The sequence below is a fragment of the Solanum lycopersicum genome, chromosome 6 (genome assembly GCF_036512215.1).
Source record: "Solanum lycopersicum chromosome 6, SLM_r2.1".
NCBI lineage: Eukaryota > Viridiplantae > Streptophyta > Magnoliopsida > Solanales > Solanaceae > Solanum > Solanum lycopersicum.
In genome coordinates, this window is record NC_090805.1 from 4832320 (window position 1) to 4839352 (window position 7033).

General features: G+C 28.8%; 1 long non-coding RNA gene across 1 annotated transcript; it reads left to right on the forward strand.

Moving 5' to 3' along the window:
* The first annotated feature begins 250 nt into the window (after window positions 1-250).
* On the forward strand, window positions 251-4506 carry LOC112941625 (uncharacterized). Its single transcript, XR_003247046.2, has 3 exons — window positions 251-347; window positions 1982-2146; window positions 2765-4506. It is a non-coding gene; the product is annotated as an uncharacterized lncRNA (long non-coding RNA).
* The last annotated feature ends 2527 nt before the right edge of the window (window positions 4507-7033 follow it).

The following is a 7033-nucleotide window of genomic DNA, read 5'->3' on the forward strand; positions in this document are numbered from 1 at the left end:
CTTGAAGATCCCGTGAAAAGCGTTCTTTCCATTTACTTTAATATATTGATGAAGTGAAAGTTAGGTTGAATTGGCTAAATGCATAATTATTATGCTAAACAAAATTTTTTTAAACATGCAGTGAAAGGTATGTTCTCTATAACTCCAATAAATTGATGCACTGAAAGTTAGGTTGACAGCTTAGTTGGTAGGCTTAAATGCATATTTCTTTATGCTCAACCATAAAACTTTGAAGAGAGAAATAATTATGTGATAATATAGTTCTATATATAAAACAATCCATAGTTATATTCATTTAAACAAAAAAGCAGATGAAATTGACCTAAAAGTCTTCTATCATTTTCAAAGTAAGTTAAATATTCTCTACTCTTTCTATTTTTAATTTGTATGACTAGATTTATAGTTTTTTATAATTTGTTAACTAGATTTAGGAATAGATATAAATTTACTATGTTCATGTATTGCTAGTTACTTTGTTATATTGTTTTAAAAATTAAAATACAATGAAAATTCAATGATTGTGCCTCCACACTTGACAGGGTAAACATAAGCTAAAATTTTAATTAATACTTTGGTGTTCATATGAAATATTTTTTTTTTCAATTTCATGTAAATCAGAGTGAGTATATCAAATACAATTTTTTTATATTATTATTATATTGTAGAAACGAAAAGGAATGAGTAGGCCCCGAGATTCAAATGCTGAAAAATGGTTAGAAGAGGACATATCGTCCCTCAAAGAAGTCTTACATGATCATGAAAGAAAATATGTGTTTAATGGTTATAGAATCAGCGGTCCACGTTGGAGGGTAATCATTGATGAGTTTTGAACTAAAACTGACAAGCAAGACAATTATGATAAAAATCATATTAAGACAAAATATAGGGCATTAAATAAAGATTTAATGGATTTTAAGGACTAGCTTTAGTCTTGTTACGGATATGGTTGAGATTCTGAAACAAACTCAATCACTTGTCCTTCTGATATTTGGAGACACATGTGGCAGTAAGCTTGTTTGATTAGTATTGTGTAGTTTTCTTTTTCACTATGTGACTTTTTTCATAAAATGTGACATTTTACTTTATATCTTTATTAGGAATAAAGAAAAAAATGTTAAAATATTTCCAAGTTCAAATTTAAAGGACTTAATAACTATAAACTATTGGATGAATTTTTTTGAAAATAAATTGTCACATGTAACCAGTACAATGCATGTTTCACAACCAGGAGTAGGTGAACCTGTTGAAGTGGAGGATGAAATATTTTCTTGTGACAAAAATCCTTTTAATAATGAAAAAGTATATCAGCTTATGAGTGTGAATGCCGATAACGATAATTGCAGTGGAGAGCGGACTGCATGTGACGTATCACATCTTCTTGGCGTAAAGTAAAATAGACCGACAACAATCGAAGGCAAATTTAATGATTTGAAGGACCACATTGAAGTGAAAGAGAGATAAAGAGTAAGCAAAATAAAGAGAGAAACGTAAAACGGGAACAAGCACAATCTTCAACATATAATGAGATTAATATCTACTCTGAGCAAGTTGTGATTATTCAACTGCAAAATCTCATAACTAAGCATAATATTGATAAAAGACAATTTTCATTGGTGGTGCCACACTTTCTTAATCTTAATATTACCAAAATTGTCATTCACTTGAAGAATATCAAGTCCAATGGATTGAGGACTTAGGAAAATTCTGATCAACTAGTTATTAATATTTCGTCAAGTGAACTAGTTACAATTTTTTTAATTAAATTTTGTTAGAAGTGTTTAATCAAACTTGTGGGAGCCAATGGTTCGGTTCAGTAGTTAAAAATGATAACTTTTTAAAATTTTGTTATTCTATAATATTTGACTATTGATTTTCTTGTAAATAGTTAGAAGTCAGTGATGTTTGTTAATTTTTATCTTAGTGTATATAATTTCTAAGATAATATTTACTCACTAATGTATGTCTTTTTTGTACTTTATAGGTTATTCGTAAGAGTAGTTAAAACATATGAGCATATCAAGTGCTAGTGAGTCTGATAGCGACATTGAGGATATTATTTTCTGCGTTGCAGCAGTTGAACATATCAAACAAGTCAAACGAGAACATAGGTTATTACGTCGAACACAACAACATACATCTAGGCCTGGTACGGTGTGGATCAATGACTTCTTTGTGGACATTGCATGCATATTATGAATCTATGCGGTTTTATATATCTTGAAATATTTTGTCTGTTTGTTAGTTCGATCAAACAAAATAACTTGTTGTCAATTGTGCATCGGACCACATGAGTTCAAATTGAGGAGGCTTTGGATATTTTTCTAACCATCATTGCATGAAATGATAGTCAATAGTCGACAAGTAAATCTTTTCAACATCACTTGAAATAATTAACCGGCATGTTAAAACGATTGTCGAGGCAATTATCAAGATGATAACAACATTTATACAACCAAAAACTATGGCAGGTGTACATTTCAAATTCGTCATAATACTCGGTTTTGGCCTTGTTTTAATGTAAATTTTTAAACATATTAATAATTTTATTTAATGGCATTAATAAGTGCACATTTACATTTTATGTGTAAGTTATTAGTATTTAGTTACATATTTTCTATCAGCTTTATTTAAAATTGCATTATCTTGGAAGCACTATATCTATTACTCTTATTAACAATATTATTTTTATGAAGTTCATTCTATAATACTTCCAATTTATTTTTATGTTCACTAAATTAATATTGATGTATTTTTTATTTGGTAGGATTGTGTTGGTGCAATTGATAAAACATATATAGAAGGGGACGTTCCTAAAGGAGTGCAACAAGCATATGATAATCGCAAAAGGAAGAACATCACAAAATGTCTTTTGTGCTTGTGATTTTCATATGTGATTTACCTTTGTTGCTACTGGTTGGGAAGGTACAACACATGATAGTAAATTACTTGAGAATGCACTTGTTGAAACAACGTCACAATTTCCATTTTTGCCACATGGTAACTTTGAATTACATCCTTAGAATAAATATTATTTATTTACACAAAGCTCTATCATTTACATCACACACACTTTTGGTAATTCTTTATAAATTGTTTGTTGGTAGACAAAAATTATGTTGTTGATGCTGATTTTCGAAATATCGAAGGACTTTTAGCTCCATAGAATGGACTGCACTATCATTTATAAGATTACCGAGGAAGTGAAAGAGAGACTCAAAATGTCGAAGAACTATTTAATTATAGGTATTCATCTCTGTGCAATGTGATTGAACGGACTTTTGAAGCTTGGAAAAATAGATTTAGAATAATGAAACAAGGCATGAACCATTATGATATTGATATACAAGTGAAAATTGTCATAGCGTGTGCAGTGTTACGTAATTATTTGCGAGAATATCAAAGTATTGATGAAATATTTATGGTCTATGAGCATGAAAATAGAGATACAGATGATATTGACCAACAAATGACTCAAAGTAACAATGTTGGTTCGTCTTCTTGGTCACATGATTGAGAAATGCAAGTTCAACGTGAGGAAATTGTCCGTACTATGAAGAGTATTATATTAAAGGATAGTATACTACAATTTATGTTTATTATTTTAGTTAAATTTAAGTTAGATGAAACAATTACTTAAGTGGAGAAAAAATAACTTTGTAATAATTTATTATGAAATAAGATTGAATAAACAATTTGGGTTATTTTAATAGTTTTACAACTTATGAAATTTTTATTATGAGAAAATATACAACACAAAAATTTTATATCGCGTGTCCCAACTAAACTTAAATTCCATCTCATAATATCATATCATCATACCATACCATGATTCTATATCATGATACAATATCATGATTCCATATCATGACACTATATCGCATTCCAAACAAAACTTCAATTCCATCTCATAATCTCATATCATGATTCTTTATCATGATACTATTGAATTTTAAAAGTGTGAATGGAAAATGAAGAGTTGCGACTTTTATGAAAGGTTGCAACTTTATAAAAAGTTGTGACTTTTATGAAAAGTTTTGACTGTTATGAAAGGTTTTGATCTTTCCTAAAGATTGTAACTTTTTTGAAGGTTCGTGACCTTTCCTGTAAGGCACAATAAGAACCTTTTTACACCATCCTTTGTTTCTATAAATTGAGGAATTTCCTCTCATTTTAAATATAGAATTTCTGGACATCTTCTACTATTACTAAATCTAGTATTCTAAGTATACTTTACTGCCATTGAGTGGCTCGGTGACACCAGCATTTTGGGTATCACTACACTGGTGATTGAGATCATTCTATCCTGGGAGGACATATTCCAAATCAAACATCGGATACTAGAGGGGAACAATTTCTTTAAGGGGACACTGTGCATTCATTGGGCTTGATCTTCTTTCTGTTTTTTTCAGATTTTGGTATATATTACAAATTTTAGATTTGTGCATTAATTTCTGTTCTTCTGTTCTTCAGTGGTTCATTAAACTTTGGTAACTTCGTATTTCTGCAAAGTTTGTTGGAATTAGTTAGATTCTTCAAACACATATTAACAACAATTCTTCTTTAAGAAAAATATTTCATATAATTATTTCTAATTTTTTTCTGATTTTAGATTCTCTACTATTTTTAATTTTCTAGTTGAGAAAATGTTCTTAAAATTTGTTGTTTTACAAAGTTCTTCAAAGTTTTGTTCTAAGTATGTTAAGAATACAAGATGAACAACAATCTTAAGGAAATTATTATATTGTTGGTATTTCTTGTATTCTATTAATTGGTTGGAATATTTTGATTATGAAAGTAGAATATTAATATATTAATTTTCCTCAATTCGGTGTTTTGTTTAGCAAAATCGAAGTGAGAACGTAACATAAATTTTTTTGGTATACCGGTTAAAGATTACTCCAGGTAACTTTCTTATTATTTATTTAAGGAGAAAAATAGTTTCTAGTTCACCATTTTGATTTTTTATCCTGTGTATCTTCGGAAAAATATTTACAAACTATATGTTGTGTGATGAATTTTTCTTGACAAATAGTTTCCCTTTAAAATTATTTAGCTTGCAAAATGAGAGAGATGCACATTTTTGTTTGATAAAATAGTATTGTCAAAATGTTATAGTTGGAAGACTATTTGAAAAGAAAAACATTTCTATGTGATAAATAAATATGTTTATTATGTTTGGAGACTAAAAAACTTTTGTAGTTTTGTAGTTTTTGTGAATTTGATTATGTCTGATTGTTGTGGATGAAAAACTTTTTTAGTTTTCTACTCTGAATAAATTAGACTATGCAATTGATTTGAAGAATATGAAAACTTTACCTACTAAGTTTGTGTTGTACTTTTGATTTCTATAAATTTCACTGTTATATAGAGACATTCTAAATACTAAGTGGTATATCTATTTGTGATAAAGAAAAAAAGACTAGTGACTTAGAGTTGGTGAGTTTGTGCCTCTATAGAATGAACTTTGACATTATGTAAAGATTGTGAAAGAGAATTGAAACTCCATAATTATTTCGTAGAATAATATTTTCAAAAGAGGTTTCATACTGCCAATGACATTTTGATAGTCTGAGTAAATATGTGGAAAATCTATTTTCAAATGCTTGAAAAATATTTTTGAGATCACATTTAAAATGTGGGGGTTCTTTGCTTATGATCAAAATAAAACTAGACTAGGTGTCTAACTTAATTTTGAAGCAAAAGATATGAAATTGAATGATACTTTTTTATTATGTTAGACCCACAAAATTCTTGAAGTATCTTTGGTATTGTGGTTATTGAGTTTCTCTATTATTAATATATGGTGTGACTAGTAAGAAACTACCAAATTATATATACTTGTTCAAAATAATTGTGTTCTTTTATGAAAAAGTATCACTTAAAGCGTTATAATTTTTCATGAAAATATATGTCTATTATAATAAAAGCATTTTCATAGACATGAATGTTGGTGAATAGTCATTTGTTATGTTTTTGTAGAAGAAACATTTGAACTATATTGCCTTTATTGGAACTGATGAAACTTTGTTGATGGGTAAGCTCTATAACAATCAAACTGAAAGTTATGGAAATGTCCTTCTGACAAGGTGATGACTCTAAAAAATGCTTGTATCACACAAAATTGTAAGAAATAGGAACAAAATATTAGTGAAAAAAAAAGTTACCTCGCGAAGAGCTTTTCAAACTCAATATTTTTATTTTTTCTTACATGTTTGAGTCAAAGTTGGTGACATGAGCATTTGGGGCATGTCAATTACAAAGCCTTGTAAGGAAAACTGATCAATTTAGAATATTTGTCTAACTTTTAGTGCAATAAATAATAATGTCAAATTTGTAAGAAATATAAGTTTGTTGAGCATTCTTATAAATCTGTTGAAACGAATTCTAGTCCATTAGAATTAATTTACACTGACATTTGTGATATGAATTCAACACCATCTCATGGTTGGAAAAAGTATCTTGTTACTTTTATTGACAATTGCATTAGAAACGACTATGTCTATTTGCTGAATGGTAAAAATGAAGCAATTGAAATGTCTAGACAATGTAATGTCGAAGTTGAAAATCAATTGGAAAATGATAAGAAGTGATAAGAATGGAGAGTATAAATCTCCTTCTATAGAAATATGTTTGGAAAGTGGAATTATCCATCAAATTGTTGCTCTATTCAACTCAATCTAATGAAAAACCGAACATTAAAAGAAATAATGGATCGGGTTTTACCACAAAACTTATGGAGGAACAATCCTTGCTGCAAAAGGGAACAACAAAAAGTTGTCTTTTTAGAAAGAATTCAAAGTGTGGGGGTGTATATTGATACGCTCAAACTGTACTTCCCTAAAGAAGTATAAGCGGTTGTATCAAGTAAAGAATCCAAATGTTAGGTTGGGGTCGATCCCACGAGGAAAATGGTTTAGACTTATCTTTAATCTACTATTACTTCTATTTAGTCAAGTCCTTTCCGGAAACAAACAATTAAAAGGGGGATTTTATGTAACAAAAGTAATTAATTAAGTCTAAGTAAACAAGTAGC